The 14,385-nt window shown below is 40.5% G+C and overlaps 2 long non-coding RNA genes and 1 other non-coding gene across 3 annotated transcripts; all 3 read left to right on the forward strand.

The window, feature by feature from the left end:
• Nucleotides 1–9,030: 9,030 nt before the first annotated feature.
• Nucleotides 9,031–9,936, forward strand: LOC103635176 (uncharacterized). Its single transcript, XR_002749000.1, has 3 exons — nt 9,031–9,461; nt 9,555–9,758; nt 9,850–9,936. It is a non-coding gene; the product is annotated as an uncharacterized protein (transcript).
• A 1,123-nt stretch (nt 9,937–11,059) lies between these two features.
• LOC103643083 (uncharacterized) lies at nt 11,060–11,430 on the forward strand. The gene is made up of 3 exons (XR_002264626.1): nt 11,060–11,126; nt 11,210–11,269; nt 11,361–11,430. It is a non-coding gene; the product is annotated as an uncharacterized lncRNA (long non-coding RNA).
• Nucleotides 11,431–11,642: 212 nt separating this feature from the next.
• Nucleotides 11,643–13,033, forward strand: LOC103643082 (uncharacterized). The gene is made up of 5 exons (XR_002264627.1): nt 11,643–11,713; nt 11,797–11,859; nt 11,935–12,360; nt 12,443–12,481; nt 12,709–13,033. It is a non-coding gene; the product is annotated as an uncharacterized lncRNA (long non-coding RNA).
• The last annotated feature ends 1,352 nt before the right edge of the window (nt 13,034–14,385 follow it).

A 14,385-nucleotide genomic window follows, 5' to 3' on the forward strand; every position in this document is an offset into this window, starting at 1 on the left:
AGTTTCTACCGTGCCCGTTGCCTCGATAAGCTCCGCCTCTTCGCCAGCAACGTGGGACACCTTCCGGTTTTCCACCAGCCCCTCTGGTTCGCCCGGTCCGCGCTCACCGGCTTCCACCACCGTCGACCCGAGATCTCCCTGTGTCCCCGCGTTTGCTTTGATGCTCCAGAGTCTCCACTCGAGGTGAGCAACCCCCATGCCCTTATTTCCCCGTTTGCTGCTCTGTCATCCGCATAATTGCTCACTGGAGCAAGTCCGCACCGCCGTTGGGCCGCTCCGCCGCGGTCTGCACCCCTTGGTGCCCCCGCTGTTGTCAGGCCTATGGTTGAGTCCGTCGTGTTGCCCTGAGTGCACCCGAGCCTTTCCTCAGTACCCTAGACCTTCGCCGTGGTCGTGCCCTTGCCTCCGGCAAGACCTCGCCGCCGAGACGGGCGCCGCCGCCGCGATTAGACCAGCCATCGTGCCCGCGGTTGCCGTTAGATCTCGGGCGTTCATCCGAGATTGGGTGACCTAGGTTTAATTAGATCCGAGCTAATCCTAACCGTCCGATGTAGATCTGGCCGCTCTGATGCGTGCCCTCGCCCGAGCCCCTGCAGCTGGGCCCGGCCGGTCAGCCTTACCTCAGGTCGCTGACGCCCCGAGCCCACCTGCCAGCGCTCGCCGCGCGTCCGCGCGCGCACTTGCGCTCGGATCTGTGCTCGACCGTCAATGTGAGATCTGATGGCTGAGAGCGTCCGATACCCCTTTGTACGGTAAAATTGTTAAAGAGACCCCTGGCTTTTTAGAAATCAACTCGTCGTCCCTTTGTTTCACGCGCAGGCCCCTGTAATCTTGCAGACAAACCCCTGACTTTTGATTAATCATAGATTTAGGCCTAATTTTGTATTTTAAACTCCAAAACTTGTTTATTTCATATCTTTTGCATATGAACTCCAAATTGAGTGATTCAAATTGCAAAATGTTCATAGCATTATTCTATTATTAAATAAGTTATGATCATTCACTGCATGTTCCATTTAATTTTATGCCTAGACTATAGGTTAAGTATATGTAATAGTTTGTTTATTAAATAAGAAAATTAAAAGGAAAACCCTAATGATAATTGGATGTTTAATTTTGTGAGATTGATAATATGTAACATTTGAATCTATCCCTGGTATAATATTTGTGTCCTATTAAAATAAGTGGAAGTAAATTATGTAATCCATGGAATAGATAATACATAGAGAATCACAAAGCTCTAAGTGTGCCAGTTCACCCTAAAACCTAAGTTTACCTTTTTGGGTTTATACTGTTCTGTCAAACTCATGTGCACTTGATTGTATATGTATGGTGTATTGTTCATTTGTCTTTATCCAAATGTATTGAATGCATGATCACTTTGTTTAGACAACAAGCAGCCTGTGGTTCCTGAGTGTGTTGTCGAAGACCTTCCTGAGCAACAACTTGGTGAAGGCAAGTGTCCTTTGACCTATTATGTCCTACATACTTTATAATTCAATGTCCCGCATTAGTTTGTTGAAACCTAAGGATTGACTAGTCTGTATTTACCTTATTGTTGGTCACTTGTTCTCAAAAGCTACGAATCAAATACAAGGCAACACAAGTGTTAATGATTAAACACCTTCGTCCTTCATAACATTATCTCCCTTAGGATATAATGAACTTCGGACGAAGGTCAAGAAGGACATACCTTCTTCATTGCAATGTACAAAGATATAACCATGATTGTACGAAACATAGAGAAAACATGAATAATCATTTTAAATCATTAGATTATTCATAATATCATCATATTATATATTTATAAACAAACATCAATGATACTAAATTACATTTGTACATTCGGCTTGGTAGAAGGTAAAGGTCCAAGAGTGACGTACAAGTGATTACAAGTCAGCGTGAACAATATAGGGGTACTATTCATCTATTAATAGGCACAGGACGTAGCCTAGACAAAATTACATTTGTGTCCTTGAAAATTAATTATAACCATGACACAAATTATCAGGGACTAAGCGGTCTTTTCCTTTTTAAGTCGGTGCTGCCCTTCGTCTCAAGCGTGTCATCATGCCGAAGCTCCCTCGATTATAGCTTCGGCATATATCTTCATGTTGTGCCTGCTTGCATACCATCTTGCCGAAGGTGTTTTTACTTAGAGTACCTTCGACGGAGAAGAAGACCCCCAATAGTAGCCCCTTCGTGGTGCTAGGTCGTTTTTCGTAACGAGCTCGATCCACGAAAAACATGAAGGCTTCGGAATGCCGAAGGTCCGAAAAACACCTTCCCTGAGCTCGTTGCCGAGAAACAATTATAATATTCCAAGCGTCGAGTGGTCCACCGTTCAACGAGTGCAGGCGATCTGGCGGTTCACCTTCCCACCTGCAGCACTATATAAACATACGAGTTGGTGAAGAGTTACCATAGCATTCATTGCCATTGCACTGTTGTGCTGTTAAAAATTTAACCATAGCCGAAGCTTTCTGCACCGCGCTTTCAAGCGAAAACTTCATCGTTTAAGGTTAACTTCGTCAAACGGGTTAGCTTCGTCAGAAAAAAATCATCAAAAATGGCCAGAGTGCGATCAACTGCAAGGGTGTCTCGTGAGGGGGAAGATATCAAGGCCACTGAAACAGCACCAATTTTAGAAGTAATGGAACGATCTGGTCTAGTTGTGATAAAGGGAGTTGTTGACGAAGGTGCTCCTGATGCCGAAGCTGAGCAAAGTGTTGCTGAAGAAGAAAATGTTGATGAGAGCGAAGAAGATTATAGTATTTTGATCCCAACAAAGCCCAGTCACTTAGATTTTGAAAAATCTACTGTATCTAAAGACGACATGCCTATGATGATGAAGCCGGGTTATTTTGGAGAAGTTGAGAGCAAACTTGTCTGATTTGCCAGAGAAGAAACTACCCCAGAGCCGAAGAAGGATGAGGTTGTGGTTTTCAAGAGCTTCTTTAGAGCAGGACCACGATTTCCTTTGAATGAGATGATAGGGGAAGTCTTAAAGAACTTCGAAATATATCTTCATCAGCTGACCCCTAACGCCATTGTTAGGCTCAGCGTTTTTATCTGGGCCCTCCGAAGCCAAGGGATGAGCCCAGATGCTGAAGCTTTCTGTCGAGTGCACGAGCTGCACTATCAAACGAAGGCCAGAGCAGATGGCCTTCACGAAAATTTTGGATGTTACAATTTTGCGTATCAAAAAGATACGAAGGCACCAGTCCTCAGCTACCGCATGAAGTGGCCAACCGACTGGAAGAATGAATGGTTTTATATGAAGGCTGATGAGAAAAAGAGGGAGAAGCTGATGACCATGGTCATGAGTCCACTGTCTTTGAACTTCGGAATGACCAGACCCCTATGTAATATGCAACTGGGGTCACCATGTCAGTAGGCCGAAGTAGAGTTTAGAGTGGTGGCTGAGCAAATCAGTACCAGGGACCTGGTGCAGGAATATCTGGCCAACCGGATGTATCCAACGTCAAGTGGCTGGAGAATGCCGGAGATGAAAGAAACGAAGAAGAAGAATGAACTTGTTCTACTAGCTTATCGTTTCAAGTTCAAAAAACAATTCAAGAAGCCTTGCAAGGAATGGCTGGACATGATTGAAACCATGTGCAACGAAATACTTGGGAATTATACAAAAAAGGAAGACCAACTGATGACCGTGGCCTTCGGCACCCGCCCAAAACGAAGATTGAACCGGGTGATGGATGCCTTAAAATTTGAATATCCTGATTATGAAAGGCTTGATAAAGGTGCCAAAGGTGTAAAAAGAAAAAGAACTATCAGCATTTTGAGTAGGCAAGCTGATAGAATTGTAAAGGAGGATGAAAAGGCTTCAAAAAAACAAAAACTGCTCCTGAGCTGAAGGTGGCAGTTTCAAAGAAGAGGAAGGCTGAAACTCCGGAGCCGAAGATTACTGAGGCAACAGAGGAGACTCCTTCGACACCGCCCGCTGCTGAAACAGCAGAGATTTTAAAGGTAATGACTGAATCTTTACCCATCAAGCTGCTAAGTCCTCTCAGACCAGAACTGACACGACTTTTACAGAAGAAGGATCAACCCTTAGCTATAAAGGAGAAGATTGAGGGTCAGAAAAAACGAAGAATTGTTAATGTCATGCAAGCCATCGAGCGGACACCGCCACTGGCCTCGGCATCCAAAATAACGCCTGTTGCAAGCGCCAAGGCCACTACTGAAGCTGATGCCTCTGCGGAAGCTTCAGCTACTGCCGAAGCTGCCAACTTTGAGAATACACTGTCTGGGATTGATAAAATGCTCTTGGATATGGCTGCGGAAGAACAGCTGCGGCTACAGAGAAGGTCATGGCCACAATGCCTGACTAAGGGAAAAAGATTGTCGATGCTGCTTCGGAAGAAAAAGACTTCGACCTTCGGAACCTGGTCGGGCAAGAATTATCCGAGGCTGAAAAGAAGGAGCTACAGGAATATGGGATATCATTTGGCTACCAGCCAGGAGCTATGCTCTTTGGTGGAATCAACGAAGGGGCCTTAGGATGTATTCGAGACTGCGCCGGGCAAACATAATCGGCACTCTATCGAAGAGTGTCAGTTTCCCGAAGCTTGAAGCTGATATCAGCGGCTACCGGTGACAACTTATCGTCGGTAGTCTGTTTTACTCCAATTTCAAGATAAAATTATTTTGTCTGGATTTCTGTTATCTTTGAGATAAACTAAAAAAATTTCTGACATCATCTTACTTACACAGAGCATGCTGTTGAGTAAAGCGTTAAGGATGCAACAAGACCTCGAGGACAAGAAAAATGAAATCATAATCGAGGGCTTGGAAAATAAAATTAAAGATTACGAAGCTTCTCTTGAGAAGAAAGACTTCCTGCTTCAGGCAACGGAGGGTTCTGATAGATAACAACATATAACTTTATGTGTTGTAAATTACGAAGTTGCAACATATAGATAACAACACATAAATTTATGCGTTGCAATTTATATTGTAACAACGCATACTATGTGTTGTAAATATTATCTGTTAAGAAATATTTAATGGTTATATATTCTATGGTATTTTGACATCATGCATCGATTTTTCAAGTACAAAATTTTCTACTACTCGTTTTTATTTTGTCGTCATATAATATAATTCTTACCACCATTTTGAATAGTGAAAAATTATGGAATCGTAAAAAATAAAACGTCAATAGCAATACTCGAACTTGCAACCTTCTATTTAGCAAACTTCCATCTGTGTGTGGTAACCAACAGAGCCAATGGAATTCTATGTTATAACTCACCCATTACTTACTCTTATTTGTTGGGCTCAACATGCAAAATTGACATAAATCGAAAATGTGACACCCCAGGAGTCGAACCTGGGTCTCTCAGAAAAGAACCAGCTGCGCTAACCAATCCAGACAAGAGTTTAGTTGTGTCAGGTAATGGAACATTTAGTTATTTGTTCTGTCTTTTTGATTAGTTTAATTGCCACCAAACGGATCTGAATCTGTACATCGTCGTCCACCTCTATTCGATCTGTTCGGTGGCCACCGCGGCTCCCCGACGCGACGCCGCCCTGCTCCTTCTCCTTGGACGCCTTTCCCTCCTCACTTTCGCCCCCGAAAGACCTCAAACTGCCGCTCATCGTTGCTCTCCACTCTCCTAACTGTCTGGTTCGACGTTCTTGCGCCCGAAGTGCTTGGATTTGAGGCCTCCCTCATCCTGTCCGTCCTACTGTTGCTAGGTGAGCATGACGCCATGATCTCTCCTTCTCCTCTCCTCTATAATTTCTTCTTTGAATATATACGAATAGTTATTGCTGAATTTTAATTCAAATTAAATTTGTAGTCTGTAGGTTTGAAAAATGAAGAGGAAAGTTATTCTTTGAACTTGTAAGTTTTTTTTCTAATATTTATCATTTTGTATCATATTATATGTTGCAACCATGTTAATTTTTAGCACTTCTAAATGATAAAATTAAGTTGCATATGGCTATATGTGTGTTATACATTATACTGTTCGTACTATATAACATTAAGTATTAGTTTGTTACTTGCAAAATTTTTTTGAATACCCAAGTTTCAAAACCTGGGCCCGCCACTGCAGCTGAGGCATACCTTTTGCGTACACCAGGACGCCACTGCTCCTAGTTCCCCTCCGGCTCCGCACTTGCAGGTCGCCTCCTTAATCCATCACCGGCAGCCGCTGGAGGTCGTTCCAGATTGAATCCCTGAGAGCCGGCAGCTGAGACGTACCTTCTCTGTCACCGCTAACACCAGGACACCGCTTCTGCCAATTCCCCTCCGCTCTCGCACTTGCAGGTTTGTCTCTAACTCCTGCAGTAGCTACTAGATTGCTAATTATGTTAGGACTGAATTTTTCAGTTGTATGTTAGCATATTATCTTTGTAAATCACTATGTTTTATTGTTGAATCACTATGTTAGCATATTTATTGTTACAGAATGGATGTTGGAAAGGTCAAACGTCTCTTGCGTTATCCTAAAGGTTCCGATCAATATGTAGCTGGTGTTAAAGGATTTATTGAATTTGCATTTAAAGATAAGTCTGAAGGTACCAAGATATATTGCCCATGTCAAACATGTGTTCACACTACTACACAACCAAGGGATGAGATGTATGGACATCTGGTGTGCAATGGGATACTTGAGAATTATGATGAATGGGTTTTTCAAGGTGATCATTCAGTGAAAGACACCGGTAGTGAAGAAGCTAATTCACATAGCGAGGAAATGCACGTTAATATAGATCAACTGATTGAAGATGTTGTAGGGCATTTGTATGATGACACAACAATGGTCGATAGTCAAATACCACTAAAAGGGCCTAATTTAGAAGCACAATGGTTTTATAAGCAGCTGGAAGATTCCAAAAAACCTCTATGGACAGGGTGTGAGTTGAGTGAGCTAACTCTTTTTGTGCTTCTATTTAATGTCAAAACCATGAATAAGTGGTCTGATAAGTCTTTTGATGATCTACTAGAGGTTTTGCGTATGGCTATTCCAGATGGAAAGGAACTGCCCAAGAACTTTTATGAGGCTAAGAAACTTATTTCTAAATTTGGTCTTGGATATGAAAATATCGATGCTTGTCCAAATAATTGTCAGCTGTATTGGAAGGAAAAAAAGATGATGATTTTTGCTCAAATTGTAAGGCTTCAAGGTGGAAGGATAAGGAACCTGAGTCTGTATTAACAAAGAAGGAAAGAAGGAAAGCAACACCTTGCAAAGTTTTACGATGCTTCCCTATTAAAAAGAGGCTGAAAAGACAATTTATGTGTAGACAAACAGCAGCTTTTCTAAGATGGCATGATGAGGAGCGCATTAAGGATGGTGCACTCTGACATCCTGCTGATGCACCGGTGTGGAAAAGGTTTGATGAAAAGTTCCCAGAATTTGCATCGGAATCTCGTAATATTCGTTTTGGTTTGGCTACTGATGGGTTTAATCCATTTGCAATGTTGAGCTCCACTCATAGTTGTTGGCCTGTTGTTTTGGTAGTATATAACCTACCTCCTTGGCTTTGCATGAAAGAACACAACATTATGTTGTCTTTAATTATTCCTGGTCCAAAAAGTCCTGGAGATAGCATTCATGTTTTCCTTCAGCCACTCTTGGATGACCTAAAGGATTTATTTGAGATTGGATTGGACACATATGATGCATCGAGAGATGAGAATTTTACTTTGCGAGGGGCTGTACTTATGACCATCAGTGATCTACCTGGCTTAGGAATGCTTGCTTCTCATATGGTCCATGGGAAATTTGCATGCCCACCGTGTGGTGAAAATGTATGGACAAAACAGCTAAAGAATGGCCGTAAATCTTGTTTTATGGGTCATCGCAAATATAATTGATCTTGATCATCCTTATCGCTTGGATGCAAACAATCTCTTACCGGTTTCAAACCACCCAAAGCCGTTCAAAGTTTTCAAAACCAGTTTTTGATATTTAGTAGCTTGGCCACGATTTTTTGAATATTTAATCTGATTGAACATTGAATATTGATGAACATTTTTGGTTTTTGGACTATATCCAAAGGTTTTCAAGATTTGATTTAGAGTTTTGTCAAATTGAGAAGATCCATGGTCAAAATTCATTGCCGCTCACATAAATGTGGGTCCCTGCAAGCAAAAAGGTTTCCATGCCTGATGGCGGATGCCTCTTTTCCAAATTTTTTAGCAGCCCGCAATTCCCTCTGTAAAACAAATGAGATTTCCCTCCATTTTTTTGGAGGCACATATTTCCCTCCAGAGACTGCCAGACCGGACGTAAAGCGGCAGCGTCATTATCTCCCATCCATATCTTTTTCCCTTCATTATTCTCTCAACTTCCCAAGGAACGCGCAGCCGCCGGAGGCAGTTCTGGACCGATCTACTCAGGATTGCAGCCGGAGCCGCGCGTCTTCTCCACATCCTCTTCCATCATAAAATCTGTTGGCGATCGACACCTGCATGCGGCTGCTACCATCTCGCGATCTGCACTCTGCTTCCTCGTCTGCCGCGGCCGAAGTGCATGGTACGTGATTGATGCGTGCCTGACGTAGAGATGGCTAAAGGTTTAGCTCATAGTTGATTTATGGTAGCAGTCCATTGAAGCAATTGGGGTTATTTTTCCCTTTAGAATTTCTGAAACTAGATGCCTGCGTTGTTTTGATTCAACACATAGTTTCAATGGTGTTTTGTCTTTCCATACCATATGGTGTTGTGTGAACAGAGATGTCAAGGGGTACAAGAAGGAACATCATTCGAAGCCATGAGGAGTATTTGTCAGAGGAGCTTGTTGTGCAAAGAAGTAATCACAAAACATATGCCCCTTATCACGTTGATCCAAGTCCTGAAGAAGACCAATTAGATATGGAAAATAATGATGAGATTATTGCCCCAGGTGATTTGAATCTTTTACTCATCATTCAGTTTTTATCTAAATTTGAACAACCATGGTATATGCACTAGGATCTAATCAGAGCATGTGTCCAAAATTTATTTAGGATCTAAATCTTGCATCTAAAAATTATTTTCAGATCATCATCAACATGCTGCAGCTTCTGATTTTGATCCTACCTCTACTGGGCACCCTTGTGATATAGATGGTGATGCTGAGCCTAATATCGAAGGTAATGAACCAACAATTTAACTTCTCTTAAAACAACAATTGTTTGACCTTTCTAATGTATTGATTTTGCACTGTAACTGGGTAGAGGAAACTGTGGGAACAAGACGTGGGAAGACAAAACTTAAACATGTTTGGAACATTCCAAAAGGGCATAGGATTGTAGTAAAATGTAATGAGTTTGACCAGCCGATTGGAGAAGAAGCAGGAGTGCTTGGAAAATTCCTTGGCATGGTGGCAAGAAATGGCTGCCTGTGTAGGTTAAGCTACAAGGATTGGAGACTTCTGATAGGAAAGAAAGAGAGAACTACCAATGAGCAGAAAAATAAAGAGGATATACTTAACCAAGTAAAGGTACAAAAATTTATTGGACAACCTATAATATTGCTGCCTAAAATTTAAATTTTACAATAAACTTTCTTATGCCTTTCTTGAATTGATATGCAGAAGAGATTTCTTTACCCTGCACGCATGGAAAAATGGGTACTGCGAACCATTGGAGATAGATGGAGGCAACACAAATCCAATCTGAAATCTATATATTTTGACGTGCATAAGAGCAAAGAAGCTAATTACAAAAATGTTCCAGAAGGTGTGATACCGGATCAGTGGATTGCGCTTGTCAATAATTGGATGACCTTGAAAGCACAGGTACTGGCTAGAGTTAAATTTATCATTTCCTAATTTCTGTAATTCAATAGAGAAGAGAATTATGTACAATTATTACCTCATTATGTGGCAGGATATAAGTGAGGCGAATAGGATAAACTGTGCTAAGAAAAAGGCAATTCATACAACTGGGACGAAGAGTTTCGCTCGAAATAGAGAAGAATTGGTACATTTCCTTTTAAATTGAATTTATAAACATCATGTTGCATCCTTAACTTCACCTCATTGATGTCTAATATTTTACATGTCCTACAGAGAGAACAAGATCCTGAAAAGAAAAACCCTCATAGGGTTGTTTTGTATATCCATACACATCGGGCTAACAGCAGCAAGAACATTAATGCACATGTGGTATAATTTCTATTATTAAGTGATTATTATATCCAAATACTAGTTATACAGTGAATAATGGGTACTATAATGATATTTGAAGGGTGATTTGAAGGATCTGTTAGTACAACAACCGGATTTAGCAGACACTAGTCAAGGTAAGGTTGCATGGAAAGGAGATGCACTAACCAGAATTTTAGGAGAAGAGAAGCCTGGCCGTGTCCATGGTCTGGGCCTTGTTCCAAATCCAGACAAAGTGTTAGACTGCTCTAAATCAGGTCGTCTAAAGCATCTAAATATAACATCTTTGGATCCAACGTCAAGTGAAGATGTAGTATCTCTCAGACTCCAGGTGGAAAAACTTGTAAATCATGTCCAGAACTTGGAGCAGAAGACTAAAGATTTGGAACAACAGCAAAACCAGCATGTAACTTTTTCTCAACCATTACATTATAAATAACATATTTAGTTAGACTGTTCGGTTCTCATTCTTGTTGTTATATGACAGGGAGGTTCAGGTGATCCTTTGTCCGCAACAACAAATGCTCAAAATGCTTCGATTCGAAAAGTATGCATCTCCATAGAGTATATGTTTACCCCAAAATTACAGTTGGCATAGCTGATTTAAATTTATGTTTTATTATTTACTCTAATAACAGCGAGTATATGTCGAACCACCAAGTCAAGAGTACGGGATGCATGATGGTGATACACTTAATTACACAATGGTAGTAATAAATTTTCAGGTATTCACACCAGATCATAATTACATAAAGCTACTAATAATATACACATACAGGGGGAGCAAATCGATGATGATGGGTTCCAAGATTTGCAATCAAGCTACAAACAGAACTACGCCGCAGAGAAGGTATGTTGACCACGCAAATAACATGTGAAACTAAAATAGTTACTCTATAAGTCACCCATTGCTTGTATGATTATCACTAGCAGATGAATGCAGCAAGGATCAGAGAAGGGAATATATTAAGGCCTGATAGAGTTGCTACTGCACATAAGGTCATTTTGATCCCAATTTTAAATTAAATTCTTATCAAACTGTGGTTCCTAAATATTAAGTAGGCATTTGAATCCAATGACAGGGAGGTTCAGGTGATCCTTTGTCCGCAGCAACAAATGCTCACAATGCTTCGAAACGAAAAGTATGCATCTCCATAGAGTACATGTTTGCCCCAAAGTTATAGCTGGCATAGCTGATTGAAATTTATTTTCTGTTTTTTACTCTAATAACAGCGAGTATATGTCGAACCACAAAGTCAAGAGTATGGGATGCATGATCGTGACACACTTAATTACACAATGGTAGTAATAAATTTTCATGTATTCACACCAGATCATATTTATGTGAAGCTACTAAAATTATACATATACAGGGGGAGCAAACTGATGATGATGGGTTCCAAGATCTGCAATCAAGATACAAACGGAACTATGCCGCAGAGAAGGTATGTTGACCAAATAACATGTGAAACTAAAATAATCTGTAAGTCACCCATTGCTTGTATGATTGTCACTAGCAGATGAATGCAGCAAGGATCAGAGAAGGGAATTTATTAAGGGCTGACAGAGTTGCTACTGCACATAAGGTCATTTTTTATCCCAATTTTAAATTAATTTCTTATCAAACTGTGGTTCTTAAATCTAAGTAGGCATTTCTATCTAATGACAGGCCAAACCAAGAGAGTTCCAAATAGAAAATAGAGTTGACAACAAGCGTGCCAATGCATCAAAGGTGATATTGTGATTACTTGTCTCTCTAGGGTTATCACATTATTAATTATGATAGAAAATCTGTAATTTGCAACAGGGTATGAACAAGGATGCAACATCTAAATGCTCACAACAAATAAACTATCAAGTTATTGGACTTCTACTGCATAACTTCCCAATTATTTGCATACGTTTTATAATATTGTCATCTGCTTGTTGTAAAAATAATACAACCTGAAATTCATATTGTGTATATTATTAATTCACTCTTTGACCTTTGGATAAGGCTGGCACTCCCGTATACATAAAGAGCTGGAGACATAAAAGTAAGAATGTTGCCTTAGGGACAATACTGAGTGTTGATCCAAATCAGAAAGTTGGAGGCCTTGAGCTAGGCAAAGAATTTTATATGCTGCGTGTTGGTCTTACCTCTGTGCCTGATGAGCCACTAATACGACCATATGACAACTTCCAAGTTATCGGAGACGTAGGCAAAAATCCTATAGCATGGCCTTCAAGTTGTGTATGTTCTTTCACTCTACTTAACAAGTATTATTGCTCTTAATTACTGTGTTATATTGAATCATTCCAACTTTTTTTTGAAGGTTGCAAAGAGTGTCAGCCAATCATATTGATTTAGCCAGGTTTGTGTGACTTTGAACTCATCATACTTGCTGATGCAATTATCTAGACCAAACCTATCTGTTAAGTATACATTTTGTCAATTAATCAAGCAATGCCTCTTTGTAATTATTTTGTGAACCTGAAAAGTAAATGACTACTCCCTCCAGTTTATCATTCAATCTCTCCAGTTTATCATTCAAGTTGAGTTTAGATTCTTCCCTAAATGTTATTTTTAATTCATTTTCAGGTTGGAACCCATAGAATGCAAGGTCTACTGGAATGGTGCTTTCACTGGTCATTTGAATTAGTTCAAGAGAAGAGTCGATTGCAACTAGACTCCTATATGTATATGTTGCTTTCACAGAAAACATGTTTTAGAACACACATTATGTGATAGATTATGTTTTGGATGAAACTCTGTAATCGGATATTTTGTTTTAAATATAGAATTTAGAGTTGTGCGCATTTAGCATTGTGTCTTATGATGATGGAAAAATTCAAGGGCATTGTGTATGCTATATATTTGTATGAACTCAAATAAATAAATAAATAAATAATAATTTAATGGTTTATTCCTTGCAACGCATATTAGTGTTGCCACATTTACATTTTAAGTGTTCCAAGTGTTACAGAGATTAAGTGGCCTTTCGTGCTACAAACACTTGTAAGTGTTGTTATAAGATAAATATATTCGTTGCAGTTTACCAACACATATTAATAGGACTTTCCAACGAATTTGTATGTGTTGCAAAAGATCCTTGCAACGTCAACATAGGCAACACATAAATATGCGTTGGTATAGACCCTAACAATACTTATATGGGCTTTTAGCAACACATATATATATTGCTATAAGGGGGTTTGCTTTGTAGTGAGGCCGCCAGCTCTAAGGGGCAGAGGCGCCAGGGGCTTCAGAGGAAGATATGGTGATCAACCGAGGAAAATCTATTGTTTATTCTGTGGTGAGGAAAAGGGCCATACTACAAGATCATGCCAAATCACTATTCTGAAGCAAAAGGAGATCACCGAAGCCGAAGCTCAGCAGAATCAGCTGAAGCAGGTCTTGCACACTGCTTCGTGCCACTCTCCTTACATACCAGAATACGTGGGCAATCAACCTGCAGCCTCTGTTGCTTCGGCAAGCCATTCACAGGCTTCTTGGCCTCAGCTTCCACCGCCACCACCACTGCAACCTACTTATTCCCGAAGCCAGCAGCCAGAAGGGCGCCAACACTCCAAGCAACAATGTGACTTCAGGGAGGAGTCTGAAGCTCGTACAGTCAATAGTAATGTACCATACTCAAAGCACATATACTGAGTGATATCCTACTTCTGAAATGCTTTTTTGTTCTATGACATTTTGCTTTTTAATAAGGAACAAGTAATGTAAATTAAGTTTTAAATTCTTGTAATGATTTTGCTTCTATCAGAATGAAATAAATCTTCCTCACAGAATTACGAAGCTCAAAATCTTCCTCATAGAATTACGAAGCTCAAAAGTCGTTCCTAAGGGAATGCAGAGCCAAAATTGCCGAAGCTACAAAAAGTCGCTCCTAAGGGAGCGCAACGTAAGTTTTGTTCTCAAAAGTCGTTCCTAAGGGAATGCAGAGCCAAAATTGCCGAAGCTACAAAAAGTCGTTCCTAAGGGAGCGCAGCGTAAGTTTTCTGCTCAAAAGTCGTTCCAAAAGGAATGCAGAGCCAAATACCGCCGAAATATAAGGTGAAGAAGTTCAAAAGTCGTTCCTAAGGGGATGCAGAACTTATACCGCCAAAATAGAAGGAGAAGAAGTTCAAAAGACGTTACTAAGGGGATGCAGAACTTATATCACTGAAATAGAAGGTGAAGAAGCTCAAAAGTCGTTCCTAAGGGGATGCAGAGCTTGTGTGTTCCAGTGTGGGCGTGTGGGTGTGTGTCTTCGGCATA

Source organism: Zea mays, chromosome 8, assembly GCF_902167145.1.
Source record: "Zea mays cultivar B73 chromosome 8, Zm-B73-REFERENCE-NAM-5.0, whole genome shotgun sequence".
In the NCBI taxonomy this organism is placed as follows: Eukaryota; Viridiplantae; Streptophyta; class Magnoliopsida; order Poales; family Poaceae; genus Zea; species Zea mays.